The 13,299-nt window shown below is 40.0% G+C and overlaps 1 long non-coding RNA gene across 1 annotated transcript in view; it reads left to right on the forward strand.

Annotated features, from left to right (window-relative positions):
• LOC141409507 (uncharacterized) overlaps positions 1-13,299 on the forward strand; it is a 281,827-nt gene that overhangs the window by 252,267 nt on the left and 16,261 nt on the right. Inside the window, exon 10 of the long non-coding RNA XR_012430464.1 lies at positions 9,410-9,561. This is a non-coding gene — a long non-coding RNA (uncharacterized lncRNA). The remainder of the gene's footprint in view (positions 1-9,409; positions 9,562-13,299) is intronic.

Genomic DNA, 13,299 nt, shown 5'->3' on the forward strand with positions numbered 1-13,299 from the left:
TAATCCCTAATCTTGAAGTATCATCCCATCACTTTTGTCATATTCTATTTGCTAGAAGCAGGTTGCTAAGGTTTCATGAATACTTAAGAAGAAGGGATTACACAAGGGCATAAACACTGACCAGAAATCTTCTGTTGTCCCTTCACCTTGACTAAACTTTAGTTTTCATCCTGACTATAGGTTTCCATCTTAGTCTGTGCAGGTTACTATAATAAAATGCCTTAGGCTGGATAATTTATAAATTTCTGTTGTTTCTAAATTACTCAGAATTTGGACTTTCCAGCTCTGAAGGCTGAGACATTTAAAATCAAGGCATTAGCCAATTAAGTGCCTGGTGAGGGCTTTCTACCTCATAATTGATAACTTCTCCTTGTGTCCTCACATGATGGAAAGACAGACATGCTCCTTTGGGCCATTTTTTAAGGACAATAATCCCATTCAGGATGACAACAATCTCATGTTTTAATCACTTCCCAAAGACCTCATCTCTTTTTTTATATACATACTTTACCTTCTAGGATACATGTGCACAATGTGCAGGTTTGATACATGTGCAGGTTTATACTTGTGCCATGGTGGTTTGCTGCACCCATCAACTCATCATTTACATTAGGCATTTCTCCTAATTCTATCCCCCACCTAGATCCACAGGACTGGACAGGCCCTGGTGTGTGATGTGCCCCACCCTGTGTCCAAGTAATCTTATTGTTCAATTTCCATCTATAAGTGAGAACATGAAGTGTTTGGTTTTCTGTCCTTGTAATAGTTTGCTAAGAATGATGGTTCCCAGCTTCATCCATGTCCCTGCAAAGGACATGAACTCATATTTTTTATGGCTGCATAGTATTCCATGGTGTATATGTGCCACAGTTTCTCAATCCAGTCTATCATTGATGGACATTTGGGTTGGTTACAAGTTTTTGCTATTGTGAATAGTGCTGCAATAAACATACATGTGCACATGTCTTTATAGCAGCATAATTTATAATCCTTTGGGTATATACTCAGTAATGGGATCGCTGGGTCAAATGATAATTCTAGTTCTAGATCCTTGAGGAATCGCCACACTGTGTTCCACAATGGTTGAACTAATTTACACTCCCACTAACTGTGTAAAAGCATTTCTATTTCTCCACATCCTCTCCAGCATCTGTTGTTTCCTTTTTAATGATTGCCCTTTTAACTGGTGTGAGATAGTATCTCATTGTAGATTTGATTTGCATTTCTCTGACGACCAGTGATGATGAGCATTTTTTCATGTGTGTATTGGCTGCATAGATGTCTTCTTTTGAAAAGTGTCTGTTCATATCTTTTGCCCACTTTTTGATGGGTTCTTTGTTTTTTTTCTTGTAAATTTGTTTGAGTTATTTGTAGATTCTGGATATTAGCCCTTTGTCAGAAGGGTAGATTGCAAAAATTTGTTTCCCATTCTGCAGGTTGCCTGTTCACTCTGATGGTAGATTATTTTGCCATGCAGAAGCTCTTTAGTTTAATTAGATCCCATTTGTCTATTTTGGCTTTTGTTGACATTGCTTTTGATGTTTTAATCATGAAGTCCTTGCCCATGCCTATGTCCTGAATGGTATTGCCTAGGTTTTCTTCTAGGGTGTTTATGGTTTAGGTCTAACATTTAAGTCTTTAATCCATCTTGAGTTAATTGTTGTGTCAAGTGTAACTAAAGGATCCAGTTTCAGCTTTCTACATATGACTAGCCAGTTTTCCCAGCGCCATTTATTAAACAGGGAATCCTTTCCCCATTTCTTGTTTTTGTCAGGTGTGTCAAAGACCAGATGGTTGTAGATGTGTGGTGTTACTTGTGAGGCCTCTGTTCTGTTCCATTGGTCTATATCTCTGTTTTGGTACCAGTACCATGCTGTTTTGGTTATTGTAGCCTTGTAGTGTAGTTTGAAGTCAGGTAGCATGATACCTCCAGCTTTGTTCTTTTTGCTTAGAATTGTCTTGGCAATTGCAGGCACTTTTCTCATTCTGTATAAAATTTAAAGTAGTTTTTTCAAATTCTGTGAAGAAAGTCATTGGTAGCTTGAGGGAATGGCACTGAATCTGTAAATTACTTTGGGCAGTATGGCCATTTTCACAATATTGATTTTTCCTCTCAATGAGCATGGAATATTCTTCCATTTGTTGGTGTCTTATTTGATTGAGTAGTGATTTGTAGTTCTCCTTGAAGAGGTCCTTCATAGCCCTTGTAAGTTGGATTTCTAGGTATTTTATTCTCTTTATAGCAATTGTGAATGGGAGTTCAGTCATGATTTGGCTCTCTGTTTGTCTGTTCTTGGTGTATAGGAATGCTTGTGTTTTTTGCAGATCGATTTTGTATCCTGAGACTTTGCTAAAGTTGCTTATGAGCTTAAGGAGATTTTGGACTGAGATGATGGGGTTTTTTAAACATACAACCATCTCATCTACGAAGGGGGAAAATTGACTTCCTTTTTTCCTAATTGAATACTGCCTTTATTCAACACTATGTTGAACAGTAGTGGTGAGAGTGGACATCCTTGTCTTGTGCTTGTTTTCAAAGGGAATGCATCGAGTTTTTGCCCACTCAATACGATATTGGCTGTGGATTTGTCATAAACAGCTCTTATTATTTTGAGATATGTTCCATCAATACCTAATTCATTGAGAGTTTTTAGCATGAAGGGCTGTTGAATTTTGTCAAAGGTCGTTTCTGCATCTGTTAAGATAATCACGTGGTTTTTGTCATTGGTTCTGTTTATGTGATGGATTACGTTTATAGATTTGTGTAAATTGAATCAGCCTTGCATCCCAGGGATGAAGCCTACTTGATCATGGTGGAAAAGATTTTGATGTGCTGCTGGATCCGGTTTGCCAGTATTTTGTTGAGGATTTTTGCATCGATGTTCCTCAGGGATATTGGTCTAAAATTCTTTTTTTTGTTGTTGTGTCTCTGCCAGGCTTTGGTATCAGGATGATGTTGGCCTCATAAAATGAGTTAGGAAGGATTCCCTCTTTATCTGTTGATTAGAATAGTTTCAGAAGGAATGGTACCAACTTCTCTTTGTACCTCTGGTAGAATTCGGCTGTGAATTCGTCTAGTCCTGGACTTTTTTTGGTTAGTAAGCTATTAATTATTGCCTCAATTTCAGAGCCTGTTATTGATCTATTCAGAGACCCATTTCTTCCTGGTTTAGTCTTGGGAGAGTGTATGTGTCCAGGAATTTATCCATTTCTTCTAGATTTTCTAGCTTATTATGTAGAGTTGTTTATAGTATTCTCTGATGGTAGCTTGTATTTCTGTGGTATCGGTGGTGATATCCCCTTTATCATTTTTTATTGTGTCTAGTTGATTCTTCTCTCTTTTCTTCTTTATTAGTTTTTCTAGCAGTCTATCAATTTTGTTGATCTTTTCAAAAAACCAGCTCTTGGATTCATTGATTATTTGAAGGGTTTTTGTGTCTCTATCTCCTTCAGTTCTGCTCTGATCTTAGTTATTTCTTGACTTCTGCTAGCTTTTGACTTTGTTTGCTCTTGCTTCTCTAGTTCTTTTAATTGTGATGTTAGGGTGTCAATTTTAGATATTTCCGGCTTTCTCTTGTGGGCATTTCGTGCTATAAATTTCCCTCTACACATTGCTTTAAATGTGTCCCAGAGATGCTGGTACGTTGTGTCTTTGTTCTCATTTGTTTCAAAGAACATCTTTATTTCTACCTTTTTTATGTTATTTACCCAGTAGTCATTCAGGAGCCAGTTGTTCAGTTTCCATGTTGTTGTGTGCTTTTGAGTGAGTTTCTTCATACTGAGTTCTAATTTGATTGCACTGTGGTCTGAGAGACAGTTAGTTGTAATTTCTATTCTTTTACATTTGCTGAGGAGTGCTTTACTTCCAATTATGTGATCAATATTAGAATAAGTGCAATGAGGTGCTGAGAAAAATGTATATTCTGTTGATTTGGGTTGGAGAGTTCTGTAGATGTCTATTAGGTCCGCTTGTTGCAGAGCTGAGTTCAAGTCCTGAATACTCTTGTTATCTTCTGTCTTGTTGATCTGTCTAATATTGACAATGGGGTGTTAAAGTCTCCCATGATTATTGTTTGGGAGTCTAAGTCTCTTTGTAGGTCTCTAAGGACTTGCTTTATGAATCTGGGTGCTCCTGTATTGGGTGCATATATATTTAGGATAGTTAGCTCTTCTTGTTGAATTGATCTTTTTACCATTATGTAATGGCCTTCTTTGTCTCCTGTTGGTTTAAAGTCTGTTTCATCAGAGACTAGGATTGCAACCCCTGCTTTTTTTAGCTTTCCATTTTCTTGGTAGATCTTCCTCCATCCCTTTATTTTGAGCCATATGCATCTTTGCATGTGAGATAGATCTCCTGAATACAGGACACTGATTGGTCTTGACTCTTTATCCAATTTGCCAGTCTGTGTCTTTTAATTGGGGCATTTAGCCCATTTACATTGAAGGTTAATATTGTTATGTATGAATTTGATCCTGTCTTTATGAAGTTCACTGGTTATTTTCCCCATTAATTGATGCAGTTCCTTCCTAGCATCGATGGTCTTTACAATTTGGCATGTTTTTGCAGTGGCTGGTACCGGTTTTTCCTTTACATGTTTAGTGCTTCCTTCAGGAGCTCTTGTAAGGCAGGCCTGGTGGTGACAAAATCTCTCAGTATTTGTTTATTTGTAAAGAATTTTATTTCTCTTTCACTTATGAAGCTTAGTTTGGCTGGATATGAAATGCTGGGTTGAAAATTCTTTTCTTTAAGAATGTTGAATATCGGCCGCCACTCTCTTGTGGCTTATTCCAAGAGATCCGCTGTTAATCTGATGGGCTTTCCTTTGTGGGTAACTCGACCTTTTTCTCTGGCTGCCCTTAACACTTTTTCCTTCATTTCAACCTTGGTGAATCTGATAATTTTGTGTCTTGGGATTGCTCTTCTCGAGGAGTATCTTTGTGGTGTTCTCTGTGTTTCCTGAATTTGAATGTTGGCCTGCCTTGCTAGTTTGGGAAAGTTCTCCTGGATGATATCCTGAAGAGTGTTTTCCAACTTGGTTCAATTCTCCCCATCACTTTCAGGTACACCAATCAAATGTAGATTTGGTCTTTTTACATAGTCCCATGTTTCTTGGAGGCTTTGTTCATTTATTTTTACTCTTTTTTCCTCTAACTTTCTCTTTATTAATTTGACCTTCAATCACTGATACCCTTTCTTCCACTGGATTGAATCAGCTATTGAAGCTTATGCATGGGTCACGAAGTTCTCGTGCCACGGTTTTCAGCTCCATCAGGCCATTTAAGGTCATGTCTACACTGTTTATTCTAGTTATTCATCTAATGTTTTTTCAAGGTTTTTAGTTTCCTTGCAATGAGTTTGAACATCCTCCTTTAGCTGAGAGAAGTTTGTTATTACTGACCTTCTGAAGCCTACTTCTGTCAGCTCATCAAAGTCATTCTTTGTCCAACTTTGTTCCATTGCTGGTGAGGAGCTGCGATCCTTTGGAGAAGAGGCGCTCTGATTTTTAGAATTTTCAGCTTTTCTGCTCTAGTTTGTCCCCATCTTTGTGATTTTATCTACCTTTGGTCTTTAATGTTGGTGACCTACAGATGGGGTTTTGGTGTAGGTAACCTTTTTGTTGATGCTGATGCTGTTCCTTTCTGTTTGTAAGTTTTCCATCTAACAGGACCTTCAGCTGCAGGTCTGTTGGAGTTTCCTGGAGGTCCACTACCAGACCCTGTTTGCCTGGGTGTCACTAGCAGAGGCTGCAGAGCAGCAAATATTGCAGAACAGCAAATATTGCTGCCTGATCTTTTCTCTGGAAGCTTCATCCCAGAGAGGAAGCTACCTATATGAGGTGTCTGTTGGTCCTTACTGGGAGGTGTCTCCCAGTTAGGCTATACAAGGGTCAGGGACCTACTTGAGAAAGCGTCTATCTGTTCTCAGAGCTCATAATCGTGCTGGGAGAACAATTCCTGTCTTCAGAGCTGTCAGACAGGGAACAAGTCTGCAGAAGTTGTCTTCTGCCTTTTTGTTCAGCTGTGACCTGCCCACAGAGGTGAAGTCTAGAGGCAGTAGGCCTTGTTGAGCTGCAGTGGGCTCCACCCAGTTCGAGCTTCCTACTGTTTTGTTTACCTACTCAAGCGTCACCAATGGTGGACACCCCTCCCCCAGCCAGGCTGCTGTCTCACAGATGGATCTCAGACTGCCGTGCTAGCACTGAGCAAGGCTCCGTGCCTGGCACAGGAGAGAATCACCTTGTCTGCTGGTTGCTAAGACCTTGGAAAAAGCACAGTATTTGGGTGGGAGTGCCCCATTTTTCCAGGTTGTTTATCACAGCTTCCCTTGGCTAGGAAAGGGAAATCCCCTCACCCCTTGCACTTCCCAGTTGAGGCGACGCCCTGCCCTGCTTCACCTCGCCCTCCATGGACTGCACCCACTGTCCAAATAGTCCCAGTGAGATGAACCTCGGTTGGAAATGCAGAAATCACCCACATTCTACATCGATCATGATGAGAGCTGCAGACTGGAGATGTTCCTATTCGGACATCTTGGAACACCCCTCCCAGCAAATATATTAATAGTTATGATGAGCGTAGTAAGACGTGTATTTTTCTTGGGGAAAAAAGACTGATTAAAATCTCATATTGAAAGGACACAAAGATAGATGTGTACCCGCCCCCCACCCGCTACACCCTTGTTCTGCTCTCTAATCTTTGCACGTACCAGAGGTTTCGTAAGTTCTGTAAGTACATGTTTCTCTTTCTGAGGCCAGGTCACAAGGAATGTTTAAGTAAGATAGCCAGGTCACAAGGTGTGTTTAAGCAAGATAGCCATAAACTGGTCGTGCAACCTGATGCAATATGATTAACTGCCTTTGTGTAAAACTGCTCTTCCGCCTCAAGGGTTGTACTGAAATATCAGAAATGGCGGGAACCAATCATAGTTTGCCAAATCGCTTTGTTCAAACTCCAGCCAATCATACCTCTAATTTGTATAATGATTCTATGCCTACTTTCCTTAGACTATATAACATTGTTCGGAGCTCAGTAGGGGAGCTCTCCTGCCCGTCTCGTTTCACGAGCAAGTGAGAGCTCCAGGTTCAAACCTGTAATAAAGATCCTTGCTGCTTAGCTTTGACTCTGGACTCTGGTGGTCTTCTTCGGGGAATAAACGGTCTGGGCATAACAATATAATCAGACAATATAACTTGGTTTCTCAGTGTCGTTAGTCACTTTCTGACAATCCAGCATTTCCAAGTAGGACTCAAGTTTTCACATGAAAGGTAAATTCAGACTTTCTACCATTTTCTTCATGGAAATTCAGAAGCAATAAACGAAAAGAAGGAAAAATTTTTCCTTAATTCATTTTAGTAAAACAAGAAGAAAGCTAAAACCCCAGACCTCAAAGTATCAAAACGACAAAATGTCAGTGGAGATTGATCACGGTGTGTTGTAGAGGAGACAGAGGTAAACAAACCCCACGGGGATCCTATAGCAGCTGGAGATTTCTCAAAGAGCAGCAGAAGCATGCTTCCCAAATACAGGGGCCACAGCCACATGCACACAACATAAATCTTGTGTTTGCAAGAATAGAGGTTATGGTGAACTAGCTGCAGCAAGAACTTCCTACACCTAACTATAGGTTCCAGAAGCAGAAAAAGTGAATTAAATGAAGACTCACATAGACACATTATATTTGCAAGCATTGTCCTGTTTGTATGGCACTGAGAAAAGGAGAAATTTACATTATTAAAAAGGAAATTTGAAAAATTAGTCTCTGTTGGCTCAGAAATGAAAGCTAAATAAACTTACACATAAAACCCTGAGTCAACGAAAAAAGTCAGATCTCTTAGTATACAATTGTGCCTTTTTCCCCTCACACAAAAAAATTAGAAATAAAACATAAATTATATATGTATATATACACATATAAATAACATAAACCAATAGTTTTTTTTATACATAAACAAGTAAGTTAGAAGACATCACTGAAAAACACAATTTAAAATAGCAATAATAGACCAGGTGCTATACCTCATGCCTGTAATCCCAGCAGTTTGAGAGGCTGAGGCAGGCAGATCACTTCAGGCCAGGAGTTCAAGACCAGCCTGGTCAATATAGTGAAGAAACCTCATCTCTACTAAAAATATATTTTTTAAAAATAGCTTGGCATGGTGGTGCACACTGGTAGGCCCCGCTACTCAAGAGGCTGAGGCACAATAATTGCTTAAGCCTGGGAGGTGGAGATTGCACTGAGCCAAGATTGTGCCAGTATACTCCAGCCTGGGAGACAGAGTGAAACTCTGTCTAAAAATGACAGCAACAAAAAAGCAATAATACAGATTAAATACCCAGAAATAACCTTTCTAGCTGAAAATAAAAATAAGCTTTTTAGCTGAAAATAAAAAATACTAAAAATATCAAACTCTAGTTCATGATGTGCGTGCTGAAGTATTTAGCCAGATGGACACTGATATCTCCAATTTATTTTGAAATGCATCAGAAACTAAGATAGATTAGGGTATAGAAGGCCAAATAGATGAATGTTAAAGGAAGGTTAGTAAACTGTTAATAGTAGAATCTAGGTGACATGTAATGGGCGTTCACCGTAAAATTCTTTCAACATTTCTACATGCTTAACAATTTATATAATAAAATATTGGAGAAAGTTTGAAGAAACTAAAATAGTAATGAAGGATTACTAGCCCTGTATTTAGCATTCTGAAATGTAAACAAACTCCTAATATTTAGCTTAAGTAGAAAGAAAGATCAATGGAACATAGGAGAAAATTCCAAAATAGAACACCACCAAAATATCGCAATTTAATATATTTATCAATGTCAATGCAGGTTAGAAGAGAAGAAAGGGATTATTTAATAGCTTTGAGAGAAATGAGCTGCCTTCTGGAAGAATGTATTTGGTTCTGAGGCAGCACAGGTAGTCAAGGAAATGACTATGTTCTCTGCACACAACAACCATGGTGACTGTACAGTCTGTACAATCAGCTCAGCATTCACATTGTCATTGAGCTCATTCAAGCGAACGTATCCTAAGTTGCGACCTTCCCCTGTAGGGAGAATACAACCTTTGATTTTACCTGTTCTCAGACTTACCCTTTGCTGACTTTGATAGTAAAAAGCAAATTCTGGGTGGAGACATAAGATGCTAATGAGATACGTGACATATGAACAAGCATGTACAGCTACCACCACAAGTGCACCCAGAGGACCACCCAGAACATGCTTACTAGAAACACCTCTCTCACCACCTTATGAATAATCATGTAAGACTCCCGTACATGGAGTCTCCCTAGTAGTGCCAGTCTTTACTGTCTCATTCTTACCCCCAGCCCACCATGACCCCTCTCTCTTAGGGTGTCCTGTCCATTCTGCACCTAAATTTTAACATATTCTTTTTCTTTTGCAGTAAGTTACTCCATGCTACATCTCCTTTACTGAGTAGTCCTTGTTTAAATTATTTTAAACTAAGAAGACAAGAACTGAGATGTCAACATTTCTGGTGCTGTTACTTGGATAGATGTTTGTCCACTTCCTTGACTTCAATTTTCCTTACCTGTGGTGAGTATTGTCACTGTACCAGACTACCTGGTTGACTATCACTATTTTCCTCTGTGAAGTTCTTATCATTGTGAAGTTCTGGGAAAACAGTTTATAAATCTCCTATATTCTTTATGTAGATATGCTGCCCTGTTTTTGGCTGCTGCTTCTGTACTATTCACAATTATTCCAACCACATAGGTTGCTCTCAAGTCAATATTTGGGCTACTTTGTTATTTAATTTCACATCTTTCTGGCCACACTTAAAACTCAGCTAATCAAGTTTGTTGTCTAGTTTGTTGTCTCCCCCGACTGCCCTAATACTTAACCACCACCTACTGGCTGTTATGACTTATTTTCCAATTAAGTTTTCTGTTTATAAAATTTTCTTTGTTTTCAGGGGCACATTAAGAGTAACCCACGCCTTCAGTCATGTAAAAGCAAGTTGCAGAGATTGTATCCAGGCATTGCAGGTATTATAATTAGGCATCACAAATGGCAAGTCAGTAAGATAGGGAATAGCTCATTGGCAAGACATCTGGGCAACCCCATCTAGCAGCAGGAGTCATCTTGGTTGGGCATGGAGATGCCCAGTACCGGTAAGACTAAAATAGTGCAGCACAGATGGCCAAGACCTCCTACAGACTCAGTTTAATAGGCACTCAACTGCATGCCCTGAACCCGTTCATGGCTTAACTTGACTCATGGAATGCCATGGCCTCCTAGACTTCAGTATATGTTCTGTCATTGCAGGATTTTCTCTGGCCCCCTAGAAACCACTTCTTCCACTCTCACTGAAACATCCCTAGAATGTGTATTTAAAAATTGGGGCCAGGCCTGGTGGCTCATGCCTGCAATCACAGAACTTTGGAAGGCTGAGGTGGACAAATCACTTGAGGTCAGGAGTTTGACACCAGGTTGCCCAACATGGTGAAACCCTGTCTCTACTAAAAACACAAAAATTAGCTAGGTATAGTGGCAGGCACCTGTAATCCCAGCTACTTGGAGGATTGAGTCAGGAGAATCTCTTGAACCCAGGAGGCAGAGGTTCAGTGAGCTGAAGTTGCAACGCTCTAGCCTGAGTGACAGAATGATACTTTGTCTCCAAAATAAATAAATAAATAAATAAAGGAACACTTTTCAGTTAGATGAGCTAAAGAAAGAAAAAACAAAAACTTAAATTTTTCTGTATCACTGTTTGGTCTAGGTACAAGTTAGCAAACAATGAACAATGACCAGAGAATAGGAGTACGAATTTTAAAACTATGCTACAGCTAGATCTTTTTCATAGGGAAAGTGGTCTGACTTACCCTACGTGCAGGGCTCTATGGCCTTACAACAAAACTTACCTCTGTGCAGCATCTGTGGGCTAAAACCCAGTAAGCCAAAAAGCCCCCAGAGCCATAAGAAGATCCTCTTTTCTTAAGGGGAAAAGAATACAGACCCCATGGCCTAATACCAGTTCCAGATAGGTGTCTCAGGGGCCCACACTGTTCCTAGACCAAACTGAGGGTTGGGCTGCCATTTCTCACATCCCAATAAGGAGATGCAGATGAAGTGGGGAAGAAGAGAGTTTTTATTTCTGTAACCGGTTACAGGGAGAAGTCCTGGAAATTATCACCAGGCCAACTCTAAATAACAAATTTTTCCAGAGCTTATATACCTTATAAGCTATATATCTAGATTAAGTGTGCATTCATCTAAGGATATAAGTGGTTAACTTTTTAAATGTATAACTAAGATCTAAGTCCTCACGACCTTCTTCTGGAATTTCAGTAAATTTACTTAATTCAAATGGGTCCAAGTGCTGGGGTAATTACCCTTATCTTATCTCCTGCTAAATCATAAAGGTTTGGGGAGTTCCTTTAGACCCCAATAAACTTGTCTGTGGAGGCCTCAGGGATTTCTTCAGACCCTAAATAAAACTTGTTTAATCCTAAAAAGAGTTCTGTTAAGAATTCCTTCATTATCTTGTCATGTTTCAAGGCCCAGGAAAAGCCTAGGCAAAACTCTTGCTGGGCTTTTTGTTACAAACCAGACTTTGTATAAGGGCACTTGCTCTTAATGTTTAAGTTAACCACTTGGTCAGTAATGAAACAGCTGTTATGGAGGCCTGCATTAGTGAGACCTGCCCTGCCACAACACCTCCTTTAGAGTTTCCAACATCCTCTGTATTATCAGAGTCTTTTGTGGAATCTAATTCTGTTTTACCTCCTCCTTATTCTCTTCTCTTCCCTCTTTCACCAGCTGTATTAGTCAGGGTTCTCTAGAGGGACAGAACTAGTAGAATAGATATATATATATATAAATAAAGATGAGTTTATTATTAATTCACATTATCACAAGATCCCACAATAGGCCATCTATAGGCTGATGAGCAAGGACAGCTAATCCGAGTTCCAAAACTGTAAACCGAGTCCCATGTTTGAGGGCAGGAAGTGTCCAACACAGGTGAAAGATGTAGGTTGGGAGGCTAGGCCCATCTCTTTTTTCACATTTTTTCTGCCTGACTTTTACTCTAACTATGCTGGCAGCAGATTAGATGGTGCCTACCCAGATTGAGGGTGGGTCTGCTTTCCCAGCCCACTGACTCAAACGTTAATCTCCTTTGGCAACACCCTCTCAGACACACCTAGGACCAATACTTTGTATCCCTCAATCCAATCAGGTTGACACTCACTATTAACCATTACACCAGGTACAATAGGGAGTAGCCCAGCTGGAGTTACTTACAGTGTGACTTCATACCATCCAGGGCCAGAAAAATTGCTCCCCTTACAGCAGGTCCCAAATGGAGAGGGGACCATAGAGCACATATTCCATTGTCAATAAATGATCAATCCAATTCAATCAAAAACTCAGATGGTTCTCAGAGGACACCATTGCATTTACTCTCTTCTTTCTCACTTCATCTGCATCTCCTTATTGGGATGTGAGAAATGGCAGCCCAACCCTCAGTTTGGTCTAGGAACAGTGTGGGCCCCTGAGACCCCTATCTGGACCTGGTATTAGGCCATGGGGTCTGTATTCCTTTCCCCTTAATAAAAGAGGGTCTTCTGGGGGCTTTTTGGCTTCCTGGGTTTTAGCCCACAGACTCTAACTTCTCCTTTGATTTAAACTGGAAAGAGATACAAATTGTCCTTTTACTTGCTGTACCAGGGCAACTGACCACCCTTCCACTCACAAAGTGAGAGCTATTGCTGGTCCCTCCCAGGACCCACAATGGGATTATAACAGGTCTGGAAGAATAAAAAGTAGGTACTACATGGTTTTATAGCTCCTGGCCGGGATGAGACAATGTATTTTAAAAACCATTAATTTTGAGAAAGCCAAAGAAGTCACACAGGGTAAAAATTAAAACCTGGCCCTCTTTCAGAGATGGAGGCCTTCTGAAAGGCCCAACATAGACCCTACATCTGCTGAAGGCCAAGTTTTACTGTGACAACACTTCATTATCCAATATTTCTCAGATATCAGGAGAAAACTTAAGAAATTACAATTAGGGCAAGAAACACCTATGCCTCAACTAATAGAAGTGACTTTTAAAGTATTTAATAACAGTGATCTAGCTAAGAAGAAAAGCCAAGCTCAGCATGAGAACAGGTGAGATAAGGACCAGGCTAAAATGATAGCTATTGCTTGCTTTAAATTATAAACGGTCATAGCACGGAACCAGAGTGCACCCAGCCACCCCAGGGCCATGCCCAGTGTGTAAATAGGATGGCCACTGGGGAATGAATTGTCCTCAATCCTGAAAGG

Source organism: Macaca fascicularis, chromosome Y, assembly GCF_037993035.2.
Source record: "Macaca fascicularis isolate 582-1 chromosome Y, T2T-MFA8v1.1".
Taxonomy (NCBI): domain Eukaryota; kingdom Metazoa; phylum Chordata; class Mammalia; order Primates; family Cercopithecidae; genus Macaca; species Macaca fascicularis.